The following is a 16,393-nucleotide window of genomic DNA, read 5'->3' as shown; positions in this document are numbered from 1 at the left end:
ATATGTTTGCATGTCATCAGGAAGCACTGCTCTCACGTCCAGGTCAAGCATATGCAGAGAGGATAGCATGGTCAATCCTCAGAGTCAACTGGGCTCTACTATGTTACATACCGGATGGATCTCACAAGGGGAAAGCGCAGTCGTTTTCTGACTGGTTTCGAAATAAACGTGAATAATTTCGTCACGTGAATCATTTAAATGCTTTCTATATATAGGATACATATATATATATATATATATATATATATATATATATATAAAATGCATGTATATATATGTATATATAAAATAAAAATATAAAAAAAAAAAAATAATATATACTGTACATATATATATATTAATAATATATATATATATATATATAAGTATATATATATATCCATATATATATATATATATATATATATATATATACTATTTATATATGTATATATATATATTATATAGGTATTATATATATATATATATATAATTTTATAAATATGTAATACAATGTAAAAAAAAAAAAACGTATATATTATGTATAAAAGTATATATTATTATTAGAATATATAAATATTCTACTACATATATTAGATATAAATATATATATATATATCTGGGGGGGGGGGTTGTATATATATTATACATATATATCATTATATATAGATATTATATATAATCTATATAATCAGGAAGACAGACGAAAACCACACATCAATAGGCTGTCTTTTTTATTATTTTGCCGACGTTTCGTAATTGTTTACAGAATTACATCTTCTGGGCTGCACATAAGAAAAGATAAAAACACAGTCAAAAGTATAGTCTAAAAGTTCATTTAAAATACATTAGAGTAAAAATAAATAGATAAAAATAAAAACACAACCAACCTAGAGTGAGACAGCAAGGAACTAAATGGAAGGAAACCACCACAGTAAAAACTTATGCTAATACAATTGACTCGCAGATGTATGATGGTACGAGTTGTTTTTTATAAACAACGACTCAAGGATTGTTAACTCTTGTGTTTTGGTAGTATGACCGATTACACTGAACTTTGTTGGCAATGTAGGTTTTACATTGTTTTGCATGGTTCCTGATATTAGAATGCTCTGGGTTTGAGATTCTGCTCCCTGTGCGGAAACTGATTCCCCGATGTGAACATCGATGCGCACCTTAAGTAGTCGACTGGTGGATCCCGACGTCAAATCCCTGGAATTACATTTTAGGGCCAAGTATAATTTATAAGATGACACCAGAAGACATATGATTATGTCGCTTGGAGTAGTTCCCTGTGCCCTGCATTCACGATATAAATATAGATATATATTATATATATATAATAATATATATATATATAATAATAATATTATAATATTATAGATATTATATTATATATATTATAAAAGATATACTATATATATATAGAGAGAGAGACGAGAGAGAGAGGAGAGAAGGAAGTGATTTGGGATGAGAGAGAGAGAGAGAGAGAAATTTTAATGATAAATAAGCGACATTCTGAGATCTAACTCTCATGAATAATTATACATAGCCCGTGTGGTGGATACGTATACAGGCCCTTTACGGAGCCTGAACGGAAACTGTACAATCGAGGAGATAAGCTCCCGTCACCAGTAATGGACGAATAGCTTTAGGATGATAGCGTGGGAGAATAGCTGATGTCTCCGTCTAAAGTATGCATGAGCAAAGGGCGACTTCCTACATAGTTCATCAGGACGAAGGGATCCTCGTTGGTCGAGGGACCACAGAAAAGATACTTCAGAGCTTCAGGTCATCTCGATAACATTTCAATTACAAAGGTAAGATTTGAACTCGTGAAGGTGAGGCGATGGATTCGACAAATTACTGTATGTAATAAAAAAAAAGTTGTCATCATTGTTACACGTGCACATTGCGTGTATGAATGGCTGTGGAAAATTAGGTCACGGTAAAGCTGAGGTATGAGGAAAATCCAAAAACACGCCTACATCATCCAGGAAGAGAGAGAGAGAGAGAGAGAGAGAAGAGAGAGAGAGAGAGAGAGAGAGAGAGAGAGAGAATATTTTGGGGCAATCGGTTATCTTGCTAAGCTGCAGCGCGTGCAGAGATATCTTCTCGTGCGCTTGAAATGATCTTCTCCTAAAGAGGGCCATTTCACCTTCTCTAACGAATGCAATTCAACAAGAGACGAAATCTTGTATCAGGAGGTGCTTTTACACGGAAGAAGATAAAATTTCTAAAATGAAAACCTCCAGTAATTTAAAAGAAAAGACAATGAAGAATAATCGATAAAACGAAAAAACAAACAAACACCCGGCAATAAAAGCCTCATACTGTCAATGAATCATTCTTTTGCAGATGAAAAAGCGATATAATTAATAAAATAAACAGTGTATTGAAACATAAAAGCAAAACCCTTCTCCTGAACTAACTGCAGCAACACAAGCAAACTCTTGATTTCTGTTTAAGTCAACGACCTGACCTCCAATACACCAGCGGCCTATTTCAGTGTGTGTGAGCCTCTGATACTGATAGTGGCAGAGAGAGAGAGAGGGGAGAGGAGAGGAGAGAGAGAGAGAGAGAGAGAGAGAGAGAAGAGAGAGAGAGGAATCCTACCGTTTCTGCCTGATCACGCCAGACGAGGAGTACAACAGCACTTTCTTTCCGTAACCATTGCTTGAATTGCGTTCGACGAAAAGCTACGTAAGAGACTCACTTTGTCGCAATCAGAACAATATTTATATCGAAAAGTAAAATAAAAACAGAGTTTTTGGGCTTACTGACTCAAACTTTCGAAATTACTTTTACAGAGTATCATTTAGGGCTGCGTAAAGCTTTAAGCAAACAATAAAATATATCTTACTCTCTTTGAATTACAACGGCATTTGGAAATGAATTCTGACGACTCAGATTTCGACAAACCAAGAAGGTCACTTGACGGGAATCGTTGAGGGTCTGAGAACAATCAGTTCATTGATTTTAGTTTTGGATATATATATATATATATATATATCTATATATATATATATATATATATGGTATATATATATATATATATATATATATATATATATATATATATATGTAATATATGTTGGAGAAAGGCTGTTTGTAGATTTGCATATATATAGATGTACTACATATTATATATATATATATATATATATATATATACTATATATGTATATTTATATACTATTGTATACTTACTTATTTTACTTTTATCTTCCCGTCACATGGCCAGTGGCATAAGGCTGATACAGTTCCATATACATGTATATACAAATAAATATATATAGTATATATAAATGTATATGTATATATATATGTGTGTGTGTATGTATGTAAATAGCTAGATTGATACACACACACACACACACACACACACACACACACATATATATATATATATATATCTATATATATATATATATATATATATAAATCTACAAATAGCCTTTCCCCTAAACCCTCCAACATTCATTAATCCTGAAGATCAGCGCCGGGTTCCAACTCCGGCAGGAACTGATCAAATGATTTAGAGGCCGTCTTTTGACGTCACGAGATCCACGAGCCATCCCCCCCAAAAGGGGGGGTGGGAGGCTGGAATCGACTGGAACCGAATGGAATATGGAAAGCGAACAAGACTAGGCCGTGTGGAGCCTCCTGACTTTGTCATCAGCTCCATAAAGGAGAACAACATCGGTCTCTCTCTCTCTCTCTCTCTCTCTCTCTCTCTCTCTCTCTCTCTCTCTCTCTCCTTACAGCCAGAAACCTCGTGAAGAACATTTTACCTGTCCATTTAAATCCCCAGGATAAAAGACTACCACTTATCGATACCATTTATCGATGCAGTGATACTTGCAGTTCATAGATTGAACGGGATACATGAAATCTGGCGTTGCAAAAGCTATGGTCATTGATAAAATGTAATAGTTACAAATACTGCGTTACATAAGAAAGAGTGAGACAACCTGTCGAGAATACTGTGAGTGAAATGAATCAGAGACAGTGGAAAACAGCCGCTAAATGAAAGGGAAATAAAAGCGAGAATAATGCATAAGGAAGAGAAGTGGGTCTTTGTACCCTCAAGCAAAAGCAAACTTGAAACCGAAACTTCCGAAGCCTTAGGATCAGAGTCGTGACAAGAGCCTCAATATTTTTATTGGTTTCATAATTATCTCTCTTTTAAAGAAAGCTTGGTTATGTAATTATCACTTTTTTTAAAGAAAGCTTGGTTATGTAATTATCTTTTTTACTTGTTTTAGATCTTGGTTATTAATTATCACTTTTTTTAAAGAAAGCTTGGTTATGAATATTACTAAACAGTTTGGTTATGTAATTATCACTTTTTTACAGAAAGATTGGTTATGTAACCATCACTTTGTTAAAGAAAGCTTGGTTATGTAATTATCACTTTTTTTAAAGAAAGCTTGGTTATGTAATTATCACTTTTTTTAAAAGAAAGCTTGGTTATGTAATTATCACTTTTTTTAAAGAAAGATTGGTTATGTAACCATCACTTTGTTAAAGAAAACTTGGTTATGTAATTATCACTTTTTTTAAAGAAAGCTTGGTTATGTAATTATCACTTTTTTAAAGAAAGCTTGGTTATGTAATTATCACTTTTTAAAAGAAAGCTTGGTTATGTAATTATAACTTTTTTTTAAAAGAAAGTTTGGTTACATAATTAGAACGTTTTAAAGAATGTTTTGTTATATGATTATCATATCTAAAAATAGTTTTGTTATACAATTATAACTTTTTAAAAGAAAGTTTGGTTATACAATTATCAGTTTTTCAAGGAAAGTTTGGTTATATAATTATAACTTTTTAAAAGAAACTTTAGTTATATAATTATAACGTCTTCAAAGAAAATTTGATCATATATTTATACCTTTTTAAAGAAAGTTTGGTTGCATAATTACACATTTTAAATAAAAATTTTGGTAACATAATTATAACTTTTTTAAAGAAAGTTCGTTTGTATAATTTTAACTTTTTTAAGGAGAGTTTGGTTGTATAATATCAACTTTTTAAAAGAAAGTTTGGTTGTATATTTTTAACTTTTTAAAAGAAAGTTAGGCTGTATAATTAAAACTTTCTTTAAGAAGGTTTTGTTATATAATACACTTGTTTAAAAACTTTAGTTATATAATTATAATCTTTTATAAGAAAGTTTGGTTATATGATGATCACTTTTAAATTAAAAGAAAAGTTTGGTTATATAATGATCCTTTTTTTAAATTTTGGTTATATAATTATAACTGCTTAAAAGAAAGCTTCGTTATATAGTTATATTACAGAAGAAAGTTTGGTTACATAATAATCACTTTTAAAGAAAATTTGGTTATATAATTTATCACTTTTTAAAAGAGAGTTTGGTTACATAATCATAAATTTTTAAAGAAAATTTGGTTATATAATTATCACTTTTGAAAAAAGTTTGGTTATATAATTATCTCGTTTTGTCAAGAAAGTTTGGTTATATAATTATAACTTTTTAAAAGAAAGATTGGTTATATAATGACAACTTTTTTGTAAAAAGTTTGGTTATATAATTATCACTTTTTAAAAGAAAGTTTGGTTATACGTATAATTATAACGTTTTAAAGAAAGTTTGGTTATATTATAACTTTTTAAAAGGAAGCTTGGTTATATCATTATAACTTTTTAAAAGAAATTTCGGTTATATAATTATCACTTTTTTAAAGAAACTTCGGTTACATAATTATCACTTTTTAAAAGAAAGTTTGGTTATATAATTATCACTTATTTTAGAGCGGTTGGTTATAGAATTATCATTTAATTAAGTTAAATACAGAAAGTGAAATGACTATTTGTATTTAAATAAAAACTGGGCTTGAGTTCATGACGGGAGAGAAATGGAAAAACTACTAAAATAAAAAAAAGAAAAAACAAAACACTTTAATAAACTTGATGAAGTATTGCGCTTATCCACCGTTGTCAACTCTGATAAGAAAATAAATTATAATGAAAGCGAGTATAAACAATATTATATAAATTAAACACTGAGATAGTCACAAGCAGAAAAAAAAGACTACAGTGACATTGGTTTCCTTCACACGCTACACAAAACAACAACCAGAAGCAACAGGTTGCTTGAGGGCATAAAGCCACATTTTCCTTCCTTGTACTACATAATCCTCGCTTTTATTTTCCTTGCATATAAGAGCTGGATAGGTGCAGATTATTTTCAATTGTTTCTGATCCATTTCACTCAACAGTATTCTCGACTGGTTGCCTCACTCTTTCTCATGTGCTGCAGTGTCTGTGAGAGTTACACCATCAATGACCATGGCCCTTGCAAGCATCAGTGATTTAAATGAATAAGCAAAATGTACTTCACAAGGTTTAGGTTGTGTGTGTGTGTGTGTGTGTGTGTGTGTGTGTGTGTGTGTGTGTGAGAGAGAGAGAGAGAGAGAGAGAGAGAGAGAGAGAGAGAGAGAGAGAGAGAATTCACGTAAGCGCCCGGGTGTAAAACGATAGGCGGGTGGTAATTTGAGTGGCGAGCAGAAACATAAGTTTGATTTAAAGCGCAATTATTCTTTCGCAGTGATGAAGAGGCAGGAGGAGGGAAAAGAAGAATATTTATTGGAACCTCTCGTTATTCCCAAATATTAATACCACCTATTTCAATTTCGAATATTCAAAATGTTTGTTAAAAATAATATTTCTATCAGTTATAAGTCGAAGATTTATTTATGAATAAATTAGCTTTTTCATTTTTTTACAGGTATCATTCACCTGAAAACGATATTTTTGCCATACCATAAAAGTATGCATAAATATTTTATTCGATTTCGTGGGACATTTTTCGCTTTATATTATTTTATCAGTCCTGTTGACTGTCTCGTCGTTTTCGTATTGATTTTATTTCAAAGTTTAACAAAAATATCTAAGCTGTTATTGTACAACTGGACAAGTCTGGTTTACATTCCTTTTTCCTCCATATCTTGTAGCCTCCGCAAATCTTCATTTACTCATCTCAAATTTTCCCTCACATTTCTTTTCTTTCGTTCTATAAAAGAGGTACAATACTTGAACTTGCAAAAAGTCAAAAGTCAAAATATGAATTAACTCAATTATGTGTCTGGCAGCTTCTCAATACCAAACGGTCTCTTCGGTAAAAGAGACAAAGTCAACAAGTGGCCATTAAAAAAAAACGAACCACATCAAATCAAATAGAGCTCGGCCACTAAGCAAATTGACTATCGCATTTCAGGTTAAAAAATGAGAGAGAGAGAGAGAGAGAGAGAGAGAGAGAGAGAGAGAGAGAGAGAGAGAGAGAGAGAGAGAGAGCCTTTACAATCTTCACATTCGTCAGTTCTATAACTAAATCAACTGATATTTTTACTGAGAAAATGTACGAGTGGATGAATGGTTCCACAGGCCTGCACATGGTGTGTGTGCAACTTTAAGCAATTCTCGGCGATTCTTACTTGCTCCTACCTACCAGGACCTGGTGCTCTGTCTCTCCCCCCCCCCCCCCCCCTTGGCATTCTCTGATTTCTGCCTCTCTCTAATTGGTTATCAGTTCTAACTTCGCATCATTCTGTTACTTTTTCTACTCAAGTTGATCTTTCTTGTGATTGCTTCATGATTCGTTGACATTTTGGGGTGCTGGGGGGGGTGGAGGGTTAGGAGATGGGGGAAAGATTCACTATTATAGCCATCCTATGCAAAATCTTCATGAAATGATGCTACTTGCGAGAGCAGTATGGCTAATAGACTGTTGCTACTTGGAATACTCAGTACTTGGTTTTGTATCTCAAATTATAATAAATTCACGGATGAAGAACTATACCTTTTTTTTTTTATCTAAGGTGCTGAATACTATGTTATTTCTTATTGGTGAACTTTAACTGGAGCTCATACAATTAACAATCTAACTAAGAGCAAGTGGAAAAGACTATTTCACTTGTGTGTGAGAGAGAGAGAGAGAGAGAGAGAGAGAGAGAGAGAGAGAGAGAGAGAGAAAATGACACGCACTTTCAGAGAACTCACCAGGTGGAAAGGTCAGATTTCCCATTCTATGGTGGCAACGGAACAGAAACCAAAAAATAAAACTTTCTCTCCACAAAACACCCTGTTTTCACTCCCTCCGCTGAACCTATTAAATAACAAGGGATTTTGACATATCTGCACTTGAATTAACTGAACGAAGAATAACAGCGGAAGGACAGTAAACACGCTTGCTATCAACGCTGACTCACCAGCGAGAGCTCCGAGGGCAACCATACCAAGGAGTGACGCATTTGTCAATCTCTTGACATATACAGTGAATGACGTACCTGGTAGCTAACCGACTACTGAGGAGGAGGGCTAGAGGATGGCCAGCAACATCCTATGGGGCCACTTCTTCTAGGTAGGGTGAAAGGTGTATATATATATATATATATTATATATATATATATATATATATATATATATATATATGTATGTATGTATAAATATACAGTGTGTGTGTGTGTGTACATTTTGGTCCTCTTAGCAAGATGAAATGGTTATTTATTGTCCCTATTCAAAACCGACGACCTTTACACTGAAGACTTTGGCACAAAGCCGCTGGCAAGATCTGTAGGGACCGGCAGATCCTGTTCAGGCCCCTTTCAATCAGAGCCAGAAATAGCTGATGCAGAGATATAAATGGATTCCTCTTCTGTCCGCTTTTTTAAGGTCCTATACACGTTCACTTTAAAGCGTCAATGCTAATAACATAATGCCACGTCAGTTATGCGCAGTACAGTCCAAAGGATCGCATACGCTTAGAGGAACTCTTTGGCCACTTGTCAGAACTCACCTCGATAGACAAATGTCCTTTTAAAATTATATAGTCTAGATAGGAGAAGAGAACGCTACATGATAATACAGGCATGGAAACAGATAGAAGGAATAGCAGAAAACATCATGGAGCTAAAAGTATCAGAAAGAGCAAGCAGAGGTAGATTAAGAGTGCCCAAAACTATACCAGGGAAACTAAGGAAAGCACACAGGACATTAATCCACTACGCACCAGCATAGACAATGCAGCGGCTATTCAATGCGTTGCCAGCTCATCTGAGGAATATATCAGGAGTGAGCGTAGATGCGTTTAAGAATAAGCTCGACAAATATCTAAGCTGCATCCCAGACCATCCAAGATTGGAAGATGCAAAATATACAGGAAGATGCATTAGCAATTCTCTGGTAGACATTAAAGGTGCCTCACACTGAGGAACCTGGGGAAATCCGAACGAGCTGTAAGGTCGGTAATGTCTGGGTTTCGAATTCCTGGCCTCTCGTAGACGAGTTAAACGTCGTAACAACTAGATTAGGCCCGAGGCAATAGATAAAATCGAAGAAATATTTTTTTTGGTATTTCGGTGAAACAAGAAGAGAAACTGAAGTTTCGCAACTTTAACGAAGGCTGTTCTAAGCGATATAACGGAAATAAACAATATTCTTTATTTAAAGAAGTCCCATAAAAACTGAACAGTATGTGAACGCTGCCTAAAAAATGAGACGCAACAAAAAAAATTGCAGTGCTAAGAAATATAAGTACAACTATTACCATTTTTTTAAAATGATATTGCATCAAATAACAACGGTCAATTTAATAATAATAATAATAATAATAATAATAATAATAATAATAATAATAATAATAATAAATAATAACCCGCCTCCGTTAGCGAAAAACTCTGTCACAACTCTTCTCTCGCTACTGAAGTCCCGAGATGTTCACATGTGACTGCAGCAGGCCTGGGGCCAGATTTAATTTCGCCCAAAATGTCTCGTTAGTCACCTCGAGTTGCAAACAAAGAAACTTGGGAAAAGACGTCGAGATGAAGCTGTCTGTCTGAAATCGCCGCCACGTCTGGTCCTCCTCCACCAAAACCCCCGCCCCCCCCCCCCAAAAATCGTCCTCGAAACGATGCGGCCACAAAACAACCGGCGGAAACTAACACAGCAAGTTCGGGTTTGGCCCCTCTGGCCTTCCAGGAGAGAGAGAGATAAGAGAGAGAGAGAGAGAGAGAGAGAGAGAGAGAGAGGAGAGATGAATTCATGCAGGCAAGAAGAATATATGAGGAAAAACCCAGCCGCTACTGGACATTTGATTTTAAAGATTTTGATGATTTGAATAAAAACTGAATCATTAAACATTCAGAAACAACAATCAAAGAATATTAATAGGAATCATAAATTTATATATAATATTGTATATAATAATTAATATAATATAATTATAGATATTAGTTTATACACACACATACATATACATAACCAATATACGTGTATATAGTACATATACATATGTGTATATAAAAACACATTATGCTATATAGTGTGATATACTGGTATATATATCATATATATATATATATATATATCTTATATATGATATATATACTATATAGATATATATATATATATATACATATCATATTCCTAGTGTTGTTATGACTGACCAATCGACTAGCGAATGCATGAAGACAGAGAAATTTGGCTACTTCTTAAAACCCACTGCATATCTCTTTACTTAAGCTATGACATTCGTAGGTAGTATTGCAATTGTGATGATGTCATTCGCCTAAATCCCGTTTCCTATCTTCCTAATATTTCAGACTTGAGCCTGCAACTTTTTCGCTAACCCGTCTAATACATCTCTATATAACCAGACCACCTAGTTACTACTCTGTCCGTCCGCACTTTTTCTGTCGCCCCTCAGATCTTGAAAAGTAATGAGGCTACGGAGCTGCAAATTGGTATGTTGATCATCCACTCTCTAATTATCAAACATACAAAATTGCAGCCCTCTAGCCTCAGTAATTTTGATTTTATTTAATGTTAAAGTTTAGCCATAATCGCGCGTCTGGCGACGATATAGTACAGGCCTACACCGCGCCATGGTTGAAGTTATAGATCCGCGGCTCATACAGCATTATAACGAGACTACAGAAAGATTGATTTATTTTTGGTGGCCTCAATTATACCGCTGCAGCAGCTGTACAGAAAACTCGATTGCACCGAAGAAGCTTCGGAGCATTTTCTACTTGTTTCATATCCATGAAGAATCTTATTTAGGCTTTTTGTTTTCATCAAGGTTATATACTTTTCCTTTTCCCAACCCTCCTATGGCATTGTTCCAATATTTACGCAGATTCTTATCAGAAATTCTTAAACATTTTTCTTTGCATTTTCTCTTCTAAGTTCTCATTTACAGCTCTCTCTCTCTCAAAAGTCGACTGCTCTCGGTCTCTCTCTCTCTCTCTCTCTCTCCTCTCTCTCTCTTTGTGCCACCTGCCTCTAAATAGCACTGATGATGGAGAGATGGCCGACAAAAAAAAAATATAAATAAATAACTAAATAAAAGATAAATAAATAAAGGGTATCGTCTCTACTGATATCAAATCATTAAACCGATACATTTTTGTGGAAGAAATGGCATCAATCCAAAGGGAGCCTTGATATAATACTGTTAGCAATATTGACGAAAGAGGAAGAGGAAACACAAGGGAGACTCAGTACATTTCAGGTTACTAGAAAACAAAAACAAAAAAAAAACCGTCAGGCACCATGGCACTAATGACAGGATAAAAAACACCGGACTACTTAAATTGCCATTATCCTAATTATTTCCATCGACAGCATTTCAGCTACTACTACTACTAATACGTTGTTCCTTAATTAACACCACAGCTATTCTGACTGTGCCTCAAGAGACGTTGGTCCTTTGCGCTTCGTTCCAAATCAGTTAGAAATAAACACATAAACGTAAAATAATAAATAAGAACGTATTATTTCTCTTCAATAGCGACTTTTTTGCTGCATCCCCAAATGTTACAGTAGACTGAGAAAAAGGACTATTGCGTTTATTTAGATAACGCTCTAAGCCTTAGGCCTAACTAAACCAAGACGAATGACGCGTCTTGATAAAAAAAACATGTTTGCTAGGAGTGTTTTAACCTAGTTTTCCCAAAGGTTTTCCCAAAGTAATGGAGAAACACAATCAGGCAAGAGCCTAAAGAAGACGTAACGAATGTTGTATTGTTCAGACGTCAGGAAATCAACGCTGAATAGAAAAACAGTACTGATTAATTTAGGCGTGAAAGTACTGAACTGCGAGTGCCAGTTAATTGTTTTGTTTATCAGACAGATAACGGCTGAGAAACGGAAAGCGCAGAGCAATTATTGAATTGGAAAAGGAGGAGAATTTTAAGAGGGCTACCTACCTGTCAAAGATGGGCTGCCTAACATTAATGAACGTGTTATTAGTCCGATGATGAAAAGCTGAGAAACAGGTGAATGGCAAGGTTAAGAAATAGTATATAAATCGTACGTTTCACTTTATGATGATAAAAGTAACAGTAAACAAAACTAAACCTTTCAGTTACAGGACAAAGTGGAAAATAATAACAAAAAACGAAAGGTTCTACTTGGATGACTACGTTAAATAGACTAAACCAAAAAAAAATTGTCTGTTGAATAACAGAGGTAGTTGTAAATAAACTGAACTTTTGTTGGTTAAAAGTGGAGAAAAATAGTGGCAACACCCGACTCTCCCTTGGAAGATAAGGATAAGCAACAGTAAACAAAACTAAAGCCTGACGTTATTTTAAAAAGGTGGAAAATAATATCTACACTCGACCCTCTCGCTGAACGATGCAGGTGAAGACCAGCAAGCGATGAGAAGCTCCACAATAGATGAGGAAAGATTACCAACGCAGTGTTCTGCACTAGGTTATGTTTTATGTTTTCAATTTCGACTGCCGAGTCTACGAGGCTGAAGTTTCAGCTATTTTCGGGAGATCATATCACAGTTTTAGCGGTAAAAATCTGAGAGATATTTTCACAAAAATGGTATAAAATAACTCGCCTGCGAGTGACTGAAAGAAAGCGAGCGAAAGGTCATGAATAAATCTAGTTTTTTTTTTTAACCGTTTGTGAAGTTGGCTGCTTTCCGGAAACTTGGTGTATTTACCGGCAGGGTTTTATCAATTCACTGAAGTACTTTTTTTTTTTTTGCTTCTTTTACTACGGCCACTACTTCTATTTCCACTGTTTATAACCCCGTAGAGGGGTAGCGCCATCAGTGGACCTCATGCAGTGCACTGTAGGGATTACTTAAGGTTCTTTGCAGCGTGCCATAGGCCACTAGCTGCAGCCACTTTCATTCCTTTTGCTGTTCCTCCTTTCATATTCTCTTCATCTTACGTTCCACCCTCTCCTAACACTTGATTCATAGTGCAACTGCGAGATTTTCCTCCTGTTACACCTTTCAAACCTTTTACTGTAAATTTCCATTTCAGCGCTGAATGACCTCATAGGTACCAGTGCTTGGCCTTTGGCCAAAATGCTATATTCAACTCAATTCAAGTCCACTGCTTATCAGATGAGGCTCACACGTAAAGAAGACTGCTACAACCACCAAAACTTTTATTGGACAATTTACAAAGAAACTCATCAGTCTCGAAGGTTTACTTCCAGGGGAGTCTATCGAGAGAGAAAATGGACATTCCACAATTTATGGAATTCATGAAATCATCATTGGTGAGAGAGATTGGAATCTATGAATTGCACTGAATACAGAATTTAGGCCAAAGGCCCAGCGGTGGGACCCATGAGGTCATTCAGCGCGTAAACAGAAATTGGCAGTAAGAAGGTCTGAAAGGTGTAACAGGAGGAAGACCTTGCAGTTGCACTATGAATCAAGTGTTAGGAGAGGGTGGAAAGTAAGATGGATGAAAGGTAATATGAACGGAGGTCCGATAGAAGGAACGAAAGGGGTTGCTTTTTGTTGGTTTGTTTGTATGGTGCTTTTACGCTGCATGGAACCAGTGGTTATTCAGCAACGGGACCAACGGCTTTACGTGACTTCCGAACCACGTCGAGAGTGAACTTCTTTCACCAGTAATACACATCTGTCACACCTCAATGGTATGCCCGAGAATCGAACTTCCGGCCAACGAGGGGGCATGCAAACTCCATATCGACCACGCCACTGAGGCCCTTGAAAGGGGTTGCAGTTCGGGGCCGAAGGCACGCTACAGGGAACCTTCTTTAGTAATGGCTTTAATCTATGAGGAGGTCAGCCGGTGGCTAGTCCTCTATCTCAAGAGGTAATAGGGAGCGATGGACAGTAAAATGAGGGATTTATTGGAATGTAAGGGGAGAGGGTTAAGAGGTGGGGAAAGAGAGATATAATACGGAAATATCGGTCGAATATGGTTGAAACTATTTAGAAAATAATTACGATTGACGACACAAACACAATTGCGATTTCTCGTGTAGCATTGATAAAAATAGCTCTCTGGCCTTCATAAAAGGGAACAGTTTGTCGAGCCGAGGAAATTTCTATTCATCAGATATATATAACCGTGGAAAAACAGCTGACTGAACAAAACTAATTTTCCGTTGAAAATGAAAATGAATGGTCGGTGGGAGATCACTTAATATGTTTCAAATCTTCCCCGAAACCAGCATTTTCGAAAATTCATCTCAAACGACCTTCAACAGAAACCTACACATAACTGAAAATGCAAACAGAAAGGAAATTAGTACGAGTAGGTACCCTTTCACGCGCACATTCATTTATGGAGAAATGTCATGAAACTCCAAAGTGATTTAAATAGCAAAATCCAAAATTGACAGATCATTCGTAGCTGCCAAACCAAACAGAATTAATGGTTGCGGAAGCGTTTTTAATTGTATCTGTTATCAAGTAATTGATACGGCCGGAAGCGCAGCAGCGATGCTTCGGTGAGCGGGTAAGCATTTCAACACAATGCTTCGCTTCGCTGGGAAATAAATACTACAGTCTAATTTCCGGCGCCCTCTAGTGATGACTACGCAGCGGTCCTACAAAAATTTCTGCTTGACTAAAACGCAACGAAGACACGTACATATATACATACTAAACACACACACACCCTATATTAATATATATATATATATATATATATATATATATATATATATATATATATATATATATTAGAATAACGTTGAAATCACGGGAATAATTAGAGTTTACATGCATAGAAATTGGGGTACTTAGTAGAAGTACACACACATTATATATATATATATATATATATATAATATATATATATATATATATATATATATATATATATATATATATGTGTGTGTGTGTGTGTGTGTGTGTGTGTGTATGTGTGTGTGTGTGTAAATAAACTCTTCTATTAAAACAGGATACGTCTGAAGTATAAAAGGCCCATTAAAACACTGGCTTAAAGATAAGGACTATATTTCGGTGGACTACCCTCTACCCTTGTCACTACTTGATAAGGGTGGAAGTTAGTCCGACGAAATATAGTTCTTAATAAGTTTTTAAACCAGAGTGTTTCAATGGGCCTTTTATACTTGAGATGTATATATATATATATATATAGATATATATATATAATATATATATATATATAGTGTGTGTGTGTGTGTGTGTGTGTGTGTGTGTGTGTGTATAGCCCCATTACATTAATCCTCATCCAGTTAGACCATTTACCCAAAGTGTCCCATTCACCTTTTTATCTCGGTCGCAATTTCACGCTTCCTTCATATTAAAGCCGCCATCTATTCCAAAACCACTTGCAATTCACCTAGCCAGCGATTTCTCGGTGCCCTATACAACTTCCTCTTATAACTGCTCATTCATAGTCCTTTCAGATTGGATAGACCAACAGAAAAAGCAGTCTATCATTCTCGTCATCTACGCTTAATTTTTTACAACTTATCGTCGTGTCTGAGCATACTACTCTCTTTTAATCGGTTTAACTTGATAAGTCGCCTCTCTTATTTGATCTGCGTTCGAAGCGCACATTTTACTTCCATAAAGGAGAGTTGGCTCAAGTATCGCGGGGCTTATGGTTCAACAGGCGTCGATATCCTCTTCATTCATTCTATGACTCGCCTCTTCTCTCGTGATGTTTTTTCCTAATTCCTAACGATTTTCATTCTTCCTCAAGTCATTTCTGGTTTCTGTTAGCTGCCATATCCACCAATATAATATATACTTATATAATAATACTATATATATATATCATATATAATATAATACTATATATATAATATATATAGATTAATGTTATATATTAATAGAGAGAGAGAGAGAGAGAGAGAGAGAGAGAGAGAGAGAGTGAGAGAGAGAGAGAGGCGAGTAGTTAATAATTCAATCCTCCCTAGCCGGCGGAACAACTTTACATTAAGTATGCATCTGCTAGAGCAAAGGTCCTATCGTTCGGAATTATACAATTTCATTTCAAAGTAGTTTATCAGACTGGGTGAATGAATATCAAAGTCAGAACAGATGGTATTTTATACACATTATGTGGGAATAAATTCTGGAGTTAGCCAGAGTACAGGAGTACGGATCAGTGGGAATAACAGGCCA

Source organism: Macrobrachium nipponense, chromosome 24 (genome assembly GCF_015104395.2).
Source record: "Macrobrachium nipponense isolate FS-2020 chromosome 24, ASM1510439v2, whole genome shotgun sequence".
NCBI classification, from domain to species: Eukaryota; Metazoa; Arthropoda; class Malacostraca; order Decapoda; family Palaemonidae; genus Macrobrachium; species Macrobrachium nipponense.
The sequence above is the reverse complement of the archived record's forward strand: the minus strand, read 5'-3'. Positions refer to the sequence as shown.